This window comes from Cetorhinus maximus, chromosome 12 (genome assembly GCF_964194155.1).
Source record: "Cetorhinus maximus chromosome 12, sCetMax3.hap1.1, whole genome shotgun sequence".
In the NCBI taxonomy this organism is placed as follows: domain Eukaryota; kingdom Metazoa; phylum Chordata; class Chondrichthyes; order Lamniformes; family Cetorhinidae; genus Cetorhinus; species Cetorhinus maximus.
This window is the reverse complement of record NC_135890.1, coordinates 67,672,245-67,689,033: the sequence shown is the minus strand read 5'-3', so window position 1 is coordinate 67,689,033 and position 16,789 is coordinate 67,672,245.

Below are 16,789 nucleotides of genomic sequence, written 5' to 3'. Positions count from 1 at the left end.
ACTGTCAGACCCTAATAACCCTCAGTGCTCCAAATATCCATCCCAACTCTTGCTGATAGGACCTCCCTCCCCTGGCTTGCTAAATCCTGCAAAGCCTGTCACCGCCTCCCCCCTCAGAACGCTAGATTGCATTCTCAGTGTTCCCTCATTGTCGCCCTAATATTCTCAGACCTTGAGAGCCCCCTCCTCAATGCCTTTAGAACCCAGGAACCTGTCCTACTATTTCTAGAACCTCCCTCATGCATGCAAAAGAGTGAAAAAAGACCCTCAGACCCAGCCATGCTCACCCAAGTTACAACATTGTGCATCTCAATACCCAAAAGTTGGGAATGCTGACTCCTGGAGGAGGCAGAAGATGTTATGGCAGGCAGAATGTATCAGGGTCCAAGGAAGAGAATGGGATTAGATGGCTCACAGGGTGGAAAGATTCTGTTGCAGATTTGGTGGACTGAAGTACCTGTGCTGCAGCATTCTATGATCTATGTAGGGGCTATTGCATTTAATACTACCAAAGATTAAACCAGATCTTATCCAGGTCTTGAGCACCAGCTAGTGGCCCATTAAGGTATAATTTAATTTGTACCTGGATCAAACCTCCAGCTGGAAAATTCAGCTCCACAGCACTGATGGTAATGGCTCAAACCTTCCAAAATGTCAGCCAACTGCTTCTGGCCACTTACAGTGTGCCCCACACGGCATGTCATGATTATGATGGCACTAGTGCAGCCGTGCCATGCATATGTCGGAATCATGCAGTCTGGGCAGATCATGACATCAGACAGCGTCCACACAGACTTCCATTTTATCCATCATACATCCTGTTAACTCCTTCTCATAGTCACTCCAAGCTGAATACGCGCTCAGCTGGGGACCCCCATTAGTGCTATTTAAAGGAATCACTGTGCAACTTTCAGGTGAGATGTTCCCGCAGAAGTATTGTGTTTGTGTTCTTGGTGAAGTTTGGAAAAGTTTTTTGGATTCATAAGGGAGTGATCTTCTGGACTTTGACAAGGAAATTCAAGGAGTTGGAAGGCCTGTCAGGAGAAAGCTGGCATTAGTCATGGGGTCTACAGTTGCAGTCACTCTGGGGCTGCAATATGATTTGGAAATGGATCAGAGGCAGCAGAGAGGGGAAGATGTGCACAGATGGACAGGGAGGAGGGCTCGCAATGTAGGGCTGTACCCACCAAGGGTTTTCAGAGAACAGCTCACCTACTTCAACCTCAGCTTCATCTGTGATGTCTACATTTCAATAAGGATGTGGTGAGTGAACTGTGCAACCAAACCTGGAGCTGAACAACAGAGCAAGTGTGGCACTGCCAGTGATTGCGAAGATCATTGTGGCCCTAAATCTTGATGTCAGCAGAACAGTCTAGGCTGGAACAGGCACCATTTCCAATATTTCACAGTTCAGGGAAAAGATAGGAGCCCTGTACACTAAAAGAAGGGACTTCATAGTCTTCTCTCTTACCAGAGAAGCAGGAAGAGCAGGCAAGTGGTTTTGCCAGGAGACTGGAATTCCTAATGGTGCAGAGAGCCTTTGACTGAACACACACATATGGTTCTGCATGCTCCACATCTGAACTTTGAGATATGCCACAACTGCAAGGATTTACCACTCCATGAACAAGCAGTTGGTGTGCGACCAGGTACAGAACATTCTGCAATTCTGGTAGTACCAATGATGCATTTGTCTTGCACCAGGAGCCATACCCACTATCTTTGGGCCAGCAAAATGAACAAGAGAGTGCCTAATTGGTGACAAGGGCTACCTGCTCCATACTGGCCTCAAGGACTCCCCTTTGCTACCCAACCATCTGTCGATAGCACAACTACAGCAAGAGCCATACTGGCACCAGGAACATCATGGAGCAAACCACCTGCATTCTAAAACAACAAATCCACTGCCCAGGCCATTGGTGGGGAACTCTCCACTACTCACTGGCGATTGGCTTCAAATTCATGGTGGCCTGCTGTCTTCCTTACAACTTCACTCATGAGGGTGCAGTCATGGCACCCAGTCTTCAGAAAGCATCTCATTCAGAGGAGGAAGTTAAGGAGAAAAAGGCAGAAGAGGAAAAGGAGGAGCATGAGGAGGAACAGGGGAGGGAGTAAGGATGCATCAGGGACTCTTTCGTCCCTGAAAATCTGTCCGTGAGTGGCTACTCAGACTCCAGTTCCTCTGAAATCACATTCCCACATACTGGTGCTCCACAATTCCCCACCTTCCCATCCCTATATGGACCATCACTGTGTCCTCTTGGCCAAATTCCAAAAATAAAAGACATCAACAAAACAAAACCATTCCATTGCAACTTTATCTAACAACATTTCCAATAATAAATGCAAATCTCAACTAGTCATCCTCGTGCATTCCCCTCATTCCTCACTTTGCCTATCTTGGTGTTCCTACCCAGTGCCTGAGCATGGCTGGTGAAAGGCTTCTGACCAACAGAGAAGGAGATTTCAGGATAATCCCGAGCAGCTCTGGGTCTTGTGGGCCCAGCTTCGGACTGCACCATCTCAGCAGGGGCATCAGCAATGTGGGCTAGCTGGCTGAAAGGCTATAACATGGGCTCTGGTAAAGTGGCAGTGATGGGATCACAAATACTGTCATCCAGAGAGAGGACATCAAACTTATGCACCACAGAGGCACTGCCATTCCTTGTGGATAGTGCCTCAGCAAACCTAGCAATCTGCTGGTGTACAGATTGCTGGACTTCAATGAGACCAAGCCAGCCCCTTTGAGCATTGCTATCTGTAGCCATGTTGATAATAATCTGAGTCTGCAATGGCCTGAGCTGGGTTTGCAAAACAAAGAGCATGCATCTCATGACATCAGCCCGAACTTCCACTGCAGCACTCATGTTGGTCGGCGTTGCCCAGTGCTGAAATAGAAGCTGAGACACTGGATGCTGAGTCATGGCTGGATCCGCAAATGCTGCCTTGGATTTAGCCACCATTTCCATACTGAAATAATGAACTCCAATTCCTGCTCAAAGCCATCTGCCAAGTTGAAGTTGGACTCCTGCATATTTCTTGACAATGTTAACAGACAAGGGTGCCAATGCACCAAGCATCTTGGTGTGCATGTCCATCAACATAGTCCTGTACGTCATTGAAGTCCTCACCGGAGTCTTCTGCAGCAGAACTCATCAGCAACCTAGCCCTTTTGGGAACTGATAAATGTGCTATCCTTTCCCCCTAGGCCTGGCTGCAGCCCTTTCATGCCCAGTGACTCACCACATACTGACCCTCTAACCTGCTTGCAATACCAGTATCTGAACTGGTGGCTGCAAGTGTCAAATCAAGCGACAATGTTTCTTCATCAGAGGCTTGCGCTCTTCATCGAGAGGCTGCCCTAGATGGCCAGGCACTGGGTACCTGGCAGCGAAATTGCAGAAGAGGAGGAATGGCGGGAAGAATGAACACTGCAGCTTAGGAACAGGAGTGGACCATTCAATGAGATCATGGTGTGACCTAACTTCATATACCTGCCTTTGTCCCATATTCCTGAATCCCTATCTTTGGTTAACAAAAACCCATGAATCTCAGGTTAAAATTAACAATTGATCTATCATCAATTGCCTTTTGCAGAAGAGAGTTCCAACCTTCTACTAGCATTTGTGTTTCCTAGTGTTATTCCTGAAAGGTCTAGCTCTCATTTTTAGACTATACTCCCTAGCCCTAGACTCCCAACCAGTGGAAATAATTTCTCTCTATTTCTCCTATCTATTTGCCTTAAAATCTTGAAAACTTTGATCAAAATATCCATTTAACCCTCTAAATTCCAGGGAAAATAATCCTGGTTTGTTTAATGTCTCCTTGTAATTTAAGCCTTGCAGTCCTCATATGATTCTAGTAAATCTATACTGCATTCTTTCCAAAGATGTGGTGCCCAGAACTGCTCACAGTACTCCAGGTGTGATCTACCCAGGGCTCTGTTCAGCTGAAGCATGACTTCTACTCCCTTGTATTCTAGTGCTCTTGGTATAAAGGCCAGAATTCCATGAGCTGCTTTGATTATTTTCTCTGCCTATTCATGACATTATAATAATTTACATACATCGCTCCTTGACATTCAATGGCATTACCATCGCTGAATCCTCCACTATCAACATCCTGGGGGTTACCATTGACCAGAAACTGAACTGTACCAGTCATATAAATACTGTGACTACAAGTGCAGGTCAGAGGCTGGGAATCCTGCAATGAGTAACTCACATCCTGACCCCCCCAAAGCCTGCTGACCACCTACAAGGTATACTCCACTTGACTGAATGAGTGCAGCTCCAACAACACACAAGAAGCTTGACACCATCCAGGACAAAGCAGTCCACTTGACTGGCACCCCATCCACCACTTTCAACATCCACTCCCTCCACCACGCACAGTAGCAGCAGTATGTACCATCTACGAGATGCACTGCAGCAATTCACCGAGGCTCCTTCAACAGCACCTTCCAAACCCACAACCACTACCATCTAGAAGGACAAGGGCAGTAGATGCATGGGAACACCACCACCTGGAAGTTCCCCTTCAAGTCACATACCAGTCTGACTTGGAAATATATCACCATTCCTGCACTATCGCTGGGTCAAAATCCTGGAACTCCCTCCCTAACAGCACTGTTAGTGTACTTACACCACATGGACTGCAGCGGTTCAAGAAGGCAGCTCACCACCACCTTCTCAAGGGCAATAAGGGATGGGCAGTAAATGCTGGCATAGCCAGTGCCGTGAAAGAATAAAAAAGAATACATGAATCCCAAGTGTCTTCGGACCTCCAATGCTTCTAGCTTTCCACTCTTTAGAAAGTTCTTGTTCTGTTCTTTTTGTTCCCAAAGTGAATAAACTCAAATTTGCCTATATTGAAATCTATTTGTCAAACTGTTTTTGCCCATTTGCTTTATCTATCAAACCCTTTGTAATTTCATGCTTCCAACTACATTGTTTACAATGCTTTCTTTGTGTCATTAGCAAATTTAGATATGTGGCTTTCTATTCCATTATCAAAGTTGTGAATAAATACAGTAAAATGTTGAGGATCCAACTCAGATCCCTGTGGGACACCACTCACCACATCCTGTCAGTTAGAGTACCTGCCCATTATCCTTTATTCTCGATCTCCTGCCACTCAGCCAATTTCCTAACCAGATCAATAATTTAACTTCAATTTCATGAACTTCAAAGGCATTGGCTTCCAATGGTGTTCTTCATTGTGAAGAAGACATGAGGTTGCAGATGGATATAGATAGGTGGAGTGAGTGGGCAAAGATCTGGCAAATGGAGTTTAATGTGGGAAAATGTGAAATGTTCACTTTGGCAGGAAGAACAAAAAGTCAGAGTATTACTTAAATGGAGAACGGCTGCATAATTCTGAGGTGCAGAGGGATCTAGGTGTTCTAGTACATGAGTCACAAAAAGTTAGTATGCGGGTACAGCAAGTAATTAAGCAGGCTAATGGAATGCTAGCCTTTATTATGAGAGGGATTGAACATAAAAGTGAGGATGTTATGCTTCAGTTATACAGGGCATTGGTGAGATCACATCTCAAATACTGTGTGCAGTTTTGGTCTCCTTATTTAAGGAAGGATGTAAATGCATTGGAAATGGTTCAGAGGAAGTTTACGAGATTGATACCTGGAATGAGTGGGTTGTCTTATGAGGAAAGGTTGGACAGACTGGGCTTGTTTCCACTGGAGTTTAGAAGAATGATGGGTGGTTTGATTGAAATATACAAGATCCTGAACGGCCTTGACAAGCTAGACATGGAGAGGATGTTTCCTCTTGTGGGTGAGTCCAGAACTAGGGGGCACTGTTTTAAAATTAGGGGAAGCCCTTTTAGGACAGAGATGAGGAGAAATTTTTTCTCTCAGAGGGTTGTGCAACTCTAGAATTTTCTGCCTCAAGAAGATGGTGGAGACGGGGGGTCATTGAATATTTTTAAGGCAGAGGTAGATAGATTCTTGTTAGGCAAGGGTATCAAAGGTTATCGGGTTAGATGGGAATGTGGAAAAGAAACACAAGAAGATCAGCCATGATCTTATTGAATGGTGGAGCAGGCTCGAGGGGCCAAATGGTCTACTCCTGTTCCTATTTCTTATGTTCTTATGTCACCTCTGGCTTATTTGTCATTCACCCTAAATCTGCGTCCTCCTGTTCTTGATAGTTTCTCTCGATCTGCTCTGTCCAGACCCCTCATGATTTTAAACCTCCTAAAATCTCCTCTCACCCTTCTTTCCTCCAAAGAGATCAACTCCAGCTTCTCCAATCTATCCATGTAACTGAAGTCCCTCATCCCTAGAACCATTCTCATAAATCTTTTCTGTACCGTCTCTAATGCCTTCACATCCTTACAGAAAAGACATGCCCAGAATCAGACGTAATGTTCCAGTTGAGGTTGCACCAGTGTTTTATAAAGTTTCACCATAACTTCCTTACTTTTGTACTCTATACATCAACCACCATGTACAAGTGAGTGTCGAAACAGTAGGAGAGAACAGATGGACGCATGACTGGGGAGGTTGTTCACGAGAGACAGCTTTAGATTACTAGGACATTGGGAGTGGTTCTTGGAGAGATGGGACACGGTGGATGGATTGCACCAGAACAAAGCTGGACCAATGTCCCTGTGAGACAGTTTGCTATAGTTCCTCAGGGTAGTGGCCTCAACCATCTTCAACTGCTTCATCCATCATCTCTCCTCCATCACAATGTCAGAAATGGGGATATTTGCTGATGATTGCACAGTATTCATTTTCATTTACAATTCATCAAATAATGAAACAGCCTGTGCCTGCATGCAGCAAGACCTGGGCTGATAAGTGGCAAGTAACATTTATACCACACGCAAGTGTCAGGCCATGACCACCTCCAACAATAGAGAATCTAAACACTTCCATGACACTGCCATGAAACCTTTATTCTGTGTCAGCCACATTTCCCACAGGTCTTTAATCCTCCTTAATCCTCCAAGCAGAGGCAGCTGCAGCTCCTTGAAGATAAGAACATGGCTAATGAAGCCGTGAGGAGGCAGACTACTAATACAGAGAAAAGATACAACTGGAGCCACATTGAGAACAGGAGTGCTCACTGAATAACCCATTGGTTTACTGAAAAAGTATTTCAGGTGCTTGGACAGATCTAAGGGCCCTTCAGTATAAAGCAGCCAGGGTGTCCAGAATGGATGTGATAAATCGACATTGGTGATTGTCATGTGGCAGGGTGATTTCCAGTAAGACCCACATCCCTCCATCACCAATGGCTATGCACTCCTGCACCCTGCCAATCTCCAGTGCAGCCCAGTCTGCAGCGATCGGGGTGGTCAGCACTGGAGGCCATCTCCCCATGCTCTGTGTCTCCCCCGAGTTCGGCATTCTCTTCTCCTACAAGGGGAGAACGCAGAGCGATATGAGAGTGAGAAATGGATTGTGTGGAGATGATGAAACGACAACGTTTGTGGAGCTTGGTTGGGAAGGAAGGGTGTGAGGTGGCACAAAAATTAAGGTGAGTGTCAGTGTTGGCTGTTCAGATGGGGATATGAGGAGATGCCTCGAGAGTGAGGAATGGCTGGAGCTGCAAGGTGTGTTTTTTTATTCATTTACGGGATAAGGGCATCGCTGGCTGGGCCAGCATTATTGCGCATCTCTAGTTGCCCTTGAGAAGGTGGTAGTGAGCTGTCTTCTTGAACCGCTGCAGTCCATGTAGTGCAGATACACATACAGTGTGTAGAGAGAGAATTCCAGGATTTTGATCCCGCGACAGTGAAGGAATGGCAATATAATTCCAAGTCAGGATGGTGAGTGGCTTGGAGGAGAACTTCCAGGTGGTGTTCCCATCTATCTGCTGCCCTTGTCCTTCTAGATGGTAATGGCCATGGGCTTGGAAGGTGCTGCTTAAGGAGCCTTGGTGAGTTCCTGCAGTGCATCTTGTAGATGGTACGCACTACTGCTACTGTGCGTCAGTTTGTAGAGGGAGGGATTGTTTGTGGAAGGGGTGCCAATCAAGCAGACTGCTTTGTCCTGGATGGTGTCAAGATTCTTGAGTGTTGTTGGAGCTGCACTCATCCAGGAAAGTGGGGAGTATTCCATCGCACTCCTGACTTATGCCTTGCAGAAGGTGGACAGGCTTTGGGGAGTCAGGCGGTGAGTTACTCTCCGCAGGATTCCTAGCCTCTGACTTGTTCCTGTAGCCAGAGTATTTATATGACTAGTCCAGTTCATTTTCTGGTCAATGGTAACCCCCAGGATGTTAATAGTGGGGGATTCAGTGACAGTTTTGCCATTGAATGTCAAGGGATGAACGTTAGGTTCTCTTTTGTTGGAGATGGTCTTTGTCTGGCACTTGTGTGGTGCGAATATTATTTGCCACTTGTCAGCCCAAGCCTGGATTTTGTCCAGGTCTTGCTGCATTTGGTTATGGACTGCTTCAGTATCTGAGGAGTTGCGAATGGTGCTGAACATTGTGCAATCATCAGCGAATATCCCCACTTCTGACCTTTTGATGGAAGGAAGGTCATTGATGAAGCAGCTGAAGATGGTTGGGCCTAGGACACTACCCTGAGGAACTCCTGCAGTGATGTCCTGGAGCTGAGATGATTGACCTCCAACAGCTACAACCATCTTCCTTTGAGTTGGTTTGACTCCAACCGGCGGAGAGTTTCCCCCCTGATTCCCATTGACTCCAGTTTTGCTAGTGCTCCTTGATGCCACACTCAGTCAAATGCTGCCTTGATGTCAAGGGCAGTCACTCTCACCTCACCTCAGGAGTTCAACTCTTTTGTCCATGTTTTAACCAAGGCTGTAATGAGGTCAGATGCTGAGTGGCCTTGGTGGAACTCAAACTGGGCATCAGTGAGCAAGTTATTGCTAAGCAAATGCCACTTGATGACCCCTTCCATCACTTTACTGATGATTTAGAGTAGACTGATGGGGAGGTAATTGGCTGGGTTGGATTTGTCCTGCTTGTTGTGTACAGGATATATCCAGGCAATTTTCCACATTGCTGGGTAGCTGTCAGTGTTGTAGCTTGTTAGGGGGGAGTTAAATATATGTTAAAAGAGAAAACAGTAAGAATTTGCTGAACATACTTAAAATCTCCAGGCAGCCATTGATGCCAAACATATTAACAGTTGAGCATAACCAGATGGACATTGCACAGCCTTGAGAGCTAGACTGGAGATAAAACATGGCATAAAATTAGATTAAATATGCTCTACCCTCAGACAAGGAGAGGACAAATGGTTTTAGCTTAGATATGGGAAGATGAACAATGGACAAAGAGGGGGCTTTGATGAAACACAAACGGTCTTCAGTTATAAGAACCAAGGCCCTTGTGTACATGTTTTAACTCTGATTGGATAATATAATAATGTATACATCCTTTAGAATAATTGGTTAGCAAAATCACATGTTTATGTACTCAACAGGATAGAGATAGTATGGAACTGGTGTGTTGAATGTATTCAAATGTGCTCAAGCATGTAATGATAAGAAAAAGTACAAAAGTAATGAAATGTAATCAATCTGGGAGCTGGGTCTTCATTCTTAAGAATGATTGCTGCTCCCTTGCATATGCTTGAATAAAACCGGTTAAAAGGAAGCCTGAGTCTCGTGTGGTCGTTACGGGATCGGAGAGTGTGACATCTCCTCTTCTTGGCTGTACTAGAGCAACTTGGTTATGGGTGCGGCAAGTTCTGGAGCACAAGTCTTCAGTGCTATTGCCGGAATATTGCCAGGGCCCATAGCCTTTGCAGCATCCAGTGCCTTCAGCTGTTTCTTGATATCGCGTGGAGTGAATCTAATTGGCTGAAGACTGGCATCTGTGATGCTGAGGACCTCCAGAGGAGGCCAAGATGGATCATCCACTCGGGACTTCTGGCTGAAGATTGTTGCGAATGCTTCAGCTTTATCTTTTGCACTGATGTGCTGGGTTCCTCCATCAGTGAGGATGGGGATATTTGTGGAGACTCCTCCTCCAGTGAGTTGTTTGATTGTCCACCAGCATTCACGACTGGATGTGGCAGCACAGCAGAGCTTAGATCTGATCCATTGGTTGTGGGATCCTTAGCTCTATCTACCACTTACTGCTTATGCTGTTTAGCATGCAAGTAGTCCTGTGTTGTAGCTTCACCAGGTTGACACCTCATTTTTAGGTATGCCTGCTGCTGCTCCTGGCATGCCCTCCTGCACTCTTCATTGAACCAGGATCGATCCCTGGTTTGATGGTAATGGTAAAGTGGGGGATATGCCAAGCCATGAGGTTACAGATCATGTTTGAGTACAATTCTGCTGCTGCTGATATCCCACAGCATCTCATGGATGCCCAGTCTTGAGTTTCTATATCTATTCGAAATCTGTCCCATTTAGCGCGATGGTAGTACCACACAACACGATGGAGGGTATCCTTAATGTGAAGGCTGGACTTTGCCTCCACAATGACAGTGCGGTGGTCACTCCTACCGATACTGTCATGGACAGATGCATCTGTGGCAGGCAGGTTGGTGAGGATGAGGTCAAGTATGTTTCTCCCTCTTGTTCGTTCCCTCACCACCTGCTGCAGGCCCAGTCTAGCAGCCAAGTCATTTAGGACTTGGCCAGTTCAGTCCATGGTGGTGCTTCGGAGTCACTCTTGGTGATGGACATTGAAATCTCCCACCCAGTATACATTCTGTGCCCTTGTCACCCTCAGTGCTTCCTCCAAGTGATGTTCAACATGGAGGTGCACTGATTCATCAGCTGAGGGAGGGCGGTACGTGGTAATCAGCAGGAGGTTTCCTTGCCTATGTTTGACCTGATACTTCATGGGGTCCAGAGTCAATGTTGAGGACTCTCAGGGCAACTCCCTCCCTCTGCTGGGTCTACTTTGTGAGACAGCTCTCCCAATTTTGGCACAAGCCTCCACATGTTAGTAAGGAGGACTTTGTGGGGTCGACAGGGTTGGGTTTTCCCATTGTCCTTTCCTGTGCCTAGGTCGATGCTGAGTGATCTGTCCAGTTTGCTACAACTGAGTGGCTTGCTAGGCCATTTCAGAGTCAACCACATTACTGCGAATCTGGAGTCACATGTAGGCCAGACCAGGTAACAGCAGCAGATTTCCTTCCCTAAACGACATTAGTGAACCAGATGGGTTTTTGCGAGAGTCGACAATGGTTTTATGGTCATCACTAAACTTTTAATTCCAGTTTTCTACAGGTTAAATAAAATTTCCACCATCTGCCATACGAACCCAGGTCCCCAGAGTATTACCCTGGGTCTCTGGATTACCAGTCCAGTGACAATACCATTATGCCACCATCTTCCCTTCTGAGGGGTGTTGTGCAGGAGAATGCTGGGAAAGTTAGAGTGTGAGACTTGACACCTGAGAGTGGGATGGCACCCACCTTTCCTGCCCTCCAAAGGTCCTGAACCTCCTGTGGCAATGAGTCCATTCGTGAGGGGTCACAAGCCTCTTCTGACTTCTCAGTCATTTGCAGCCGTGCCTGTTTGATCTGAGAGGCTGGACTCTTACACCCAGCCCCCCTGCCCCCATGAAAAAACACTTCTCTGTGAGTCTGCAGGACTTCCAGCTAAGAGACCCCCAGGGGACAGCCTTCCCACAGCTTGTTCCCATTTTCCTGCTTTCTGAAGCTTCTGGAACCTACATAGAGTGCAGCCGCTCCGATCCCCATTGGGGTCCCTTCAACAAGAAACCTCTCTATTGATAAGTGCAGGTTGTCATCACAGCAACCCTCTGTGATTGGGCAGGAAACCTGGAAGCAGGGTCTTAATTACAAGTGGTTCAATTTAGTAAAAAATTCTGCCTGGTGAGTCTAAGAAAGGTACAAAATAAATGCTTGTACTTGGTAAATGTGTGGAACTGGTAACCAAGTGAGTCAGTGGATCTGGATATATAGCATGAAATAAAAGGTCTTGTATACACCTGTGTGTCCTATCCAGTAGGTGGTTTAAAAAAAAATCCTGTTTCTCAAATATTGACATGATTGTGGTTATAAAAAGTGTTTGAATTGGAGAAAGAAAAAAAATTTCTTCTGGGCTGGATAGAAACCCTGGATAGTAAATGAGAGGTTCAAGGACAACATCCAGTATGCTGCAGCACTCTGTACCCTAGAATAGGTTCAAGTAGAGAACTCACAGATAAACAAAGAGTCATTTGGTTTCATATTTTTTTGATATTTTCACAATATAGCAGCAAAATAAAGTTAATAAATTGACAAACAGCAAGACATAAAAATAATTGTAAGAATTATAGTATTTTCAGAGAACAAAAGGGACACATGGACTGCAACAGTTCAAGAAGGCAGCTCACCACCACCTTCTCAAGGGCAATTAGGGATGGGCAGTAAATGCTGGCCCAGCCAACGAAGCCCACATCCTGTAAAAAGGAATGAAAAAGAAACCAAAAGAGAAAAAATAAAACCCAGGATTTCTCAAGAACGCTGAGGACAATCACCACAAGTGCAATCAAACATCATCGGCCAGGGAATGGACCAGATGGAATTGATCTCAATGAATAGAAAATATTGCACTCATTGGATAGAACAGCAGCAAGACTATGGGGCAGAACATCTCCAGAGGATATTCTGCCTGTACTCTGTAATTTTGACAGAAGAGCTGGTAGAAACTCAATTAAAATGTCTAAATTGTGTTAGTGCCCATGGTCAGGTGTTTCTTCTGTCATGTTATTATAGTGATATAAAAACACCAATCACTCATAAGAGATTGTACAAACACATTGTGGGTTCATCTATTAAGAACAGGCTCATGTGAACAGATATAAATAGGTAGAAAGCTTGAAGGCTTCCAGGCCGAAGTGAAACTGAGGCTGGCTTACATAACACACTTCCCTTAAAGTGATGGCATGCTGCTATCTCTTAAAGGCATATTACAATATCTTCCATTGACAGTGAACCAGTGGAAGAAGAGTGCAGATATTCACCCTGTGTATCTACTGATTGAGATGTAAGGCCTGGTAAGGCACTGCGAGGTGTGCAGCTTCTCACTTTGAACTTGAGTTTCAATCTTGTTACCACTGGATCTGGACAGTCCAGCTTTCAATTCATGGTCTGGAAATTTCTAAACTGATAATCAGATAGACAAAATAGAAAGGTTTTCCAGTAACTTAATTGATTTGTTTTATAAAAATAAGATTAATAATTGATCACTGACAGTTAAGCACAGCCTCAAGATCAATGCATTCTCTCGCTCTGTCTAGTTTGGCACTGGATTGGGAACTGTTCAAAATAATTCATGTCAAATTCTTACAGCCAGCAAAGAGAGATTATTCCATCGGCTTAGCCTGGTTAGATTTGTCCCTAGATCTGAGAGCTGAAAGTAAACTATTTAAATCTTTTGCACCCATTTCTCCCCACTCACCCCCAATCTACAGTTGCTTTTAAAATCATTGCATTCAAAAAATTTAAATGATGAATCTGCATCAGGAGATTGTTGAGGCTGTACTATAGCCAATATCTCCCTTTGCAACACCCACCTGGGTCTGCTTCAGCAAAATTGGCTTTTTGCAGAGTAAAAATACAGTAAAGATATGAAAAAGAGAGTGTATTAGAACAAGTTGATTAAAGGATTTGTTTAATGGCTATATTCACACAATGTGTCTCACTGAGTTACTTTTTCATAAACCTATATACTGCTGTAAGTGTGGACTTCAACACAATTACGGTTATCAATTACATAGGCTCGTCAGTAACCTGCAGGTTTGCCACCTTTTCGATAGTCTGATTCAGCAAACCATTTTCCTTCATCTCTGACAATGGCCTGGACCACACCCCCAGTTGGAAGCCTGGATATCATCTCCAATGTATGGTGCCTCTCTTGCAAGCCCTCTAGTACAGCCTGAAAAACAATACAAAAAGGTCAGTACCTATTGCCAAAGCTGGGATTTAGTAATTAAAATACGTTTATTCCAGGTTTTTCCTGTAATTATTGATATCGGAATGATGTAGATGTGGAGTGGAAACATGTGGGAGTTTCTGTGCTACTGGTGAGGCCTCGCAAACAGTCAACATGTAGGAACAGCAAGAGCCCATTTAGGCCCTGGTATCCTCTCCACCATTCAATTAAATCATGGTCGATCTATAACTCAACTCATTTACCAGCCTTTGATCCATATCCCTCACCCTTAACAAAAGCCTATCAACACCAGTCTTAAAAGATCCAATTATTCCTCCGCATCCACAGCTTTTTGGAGGAATGGAATTTCATAATTCTACTCCCCTTAATGTGAAAATTACTTCTGGATTTCATTCTTGAATGCCTTACCTCTAATCTTAAGGTTATGTAGATGGAAGCATAAAATTACAAAGAGATATTTGTAAAGTAAGTGAGTGGGCAAATCTGTGGCAACTGGATTTCAGTGTCAGCCCATGTGAGGTCACCCACTTTGGATCGATAAAGGATAGAACAGGGTAAACAGTGTACTTTCTAAATAATGAAAAGATAGAAACAGTGAAGGTCCAAAAAGGCTTGGGAGCGCAGGTACATAAATTATTAAAATGTTGTGAACAGGAAAATAATCAAATAATGGAATGCTAGCCTTTATTTCTAAAGGACTAGAAACATAGAAACATGGAAACTAGGAGCAGGAGTAGGCCATTCGGCCCTTTGAGCCTGCTCCACCATTCATTATGATCATGGCTGTTCATCCAACTCAATAGCCTGCTCCCGCTTTCTCCCCATACCCTTTGATCCCTTTCGCCCCAAGAGCTATATCTAACTCCTACTTGAAAGCATACAATGTTTTGGTCTCAACTACTTTCTGTGGTAACGAATTCCACAGGCTCACCACTCTCTGGGTGAAGAAATTTCTCCTCATCTCAGTCCTAAATGGTCTACCCCGTATCCTTAGACTGTGACCCCTGGTTCTGGACTCTCCCACCATCGGGAACATCCTTCCTGCATCTACCCTGCCTAGTCCCGTTTGAATTTTATAGGTTTCTATGAGATACCCCCTCATTCTTCTGAACTCCAATGAATATAATCCTAATTGACTCAATCTCTCCTCATATGTCAGTCCCGCCATCCCAGGAATCAGTCGGGTAAACCTTCGCTGCCCTCCCTCTATAGCAAGTACATCCTTCCTCAGATAAGGAGACCAAAACTGCACACAATATTCCAGGTGTGGTCTCACTAAGGCCCTGTACAATTGCAGCAAGACATCCCTGTTCCTGTACTCGAATCCTCTGGCTACGAAGGCCAACATACCATTTGCCTTTTTTACCGCATGCTGCACCTGCATGCTTACCTTCAGTGACTGGTGTACAAGGACACCCAGGTCTCGTTGCACATTCCCCTCTCTCAATTTATAGCCATTCAGATAATAATCTGCCTTCCTGTTTTTGCTACCAAAATTGATAACCTCACATTTATCCACATTATGCTGCATCTGCCATGCATTTGCCCATTCACTCAGCTTGTCCAAATCACACTGAACCATCTCTGCATCCTCCTCACAGCTCACCCTCCCACCCAGCTTTGTGTCATCTGCAAATTTGGAGATATTACATTTAATTCCCTCATCTAATTCATTAATATATATTGTGGATAACTGGGGTCCCAGCACCAATCCCTGCAGTACCCCACTAGTCACTGCCTGCCATTTGGACTACTCTTTGTTTCCTGTCTGCCAGCCAGTTTTCTATCCATCTCAATACACTACCCCCAATCCCATGTGTTTTAATTTTACACACCAATCTCTTATGTGGGACTTTGTCAAAAGCCTTCTGAAAGTCCAAATAAACCACATCCACTTGCTCCCCTTCATCAACTCTACTAGTTACATCCTCGAAAAATTCCAGTAGATTTGTCAAGCATGATTTCCCTTTCATAAATCCATGCTGACTCTGTCCGATTCTGCCACTGTTTTCCAAGTGCTCAGCTATTAAATCTTTTATCATGGACTCTAGAATTTTCCCCACCACCGATGTCAGGCTGATTGGTCTATAATTCCCTGTTTTCTCTCTGCCTCCCTTTTTAAATAGTGGGGTTACATTAGCTACCCTCCAATCTGTAGGAACTGTTCCAGAGTCTATAGAATCTCGGAAGATGACCACCAATCCATCCACTATTTCTAGGGCCACTTCCTTAAGTACTCTGGGATGTAGATTATCAGGCCCTGGGAATTTATTGGCCTTCAATCCCATCAATTTCCCCAACACCATTTCCCTACTAATACTGATTTCTTTCAGCTCCTCCATCTCACTAAACCCTGTGTTCCCCAACATTTCTGGTATGTCATTAGTGTCCTCCTTTGTAAAGACAGGACCAAAGTATGTATTTAGTTGGTCAGCCATTTCTTTGTTCCCCATTATAAATTCCCCTGTTTCTGACTGTAAGGGACCTACATTTGTCTTCACCAATCTTTTTCTCTTCACATACCTATAGAAACTTTTACAGTCAGTTTTTATGTTCCCTGTAAGCTTACTCTCGTACTCTATTTTCCCCTTTTTAATTAATCCCTTGGTCCTCCTTTGCTGAATTCTAAAGTGCTCCCAATCCTCAGGTCTGTTGTTTTCTCTGGCCAAATTGTATGCCTCTTCCTTGCATCTAATACTATCTCTAATTTCCCTTGTAAGCCATGGTTTGGCCACCTTTCCTGTTTTACTTTTGCGCCAGACAGGAATAAACAATTGTTGCAGTTCACCTATGTGCTCTTAGAATGTTTACCATTGCCTATCCACCATCATTCCTTTAAGTAACGTTTCCCAATCCATCATAGCCAACTTGCGTCTCATACCATCGTAGTTTCCTTTATTAAGATTCAGGACCCAAGTC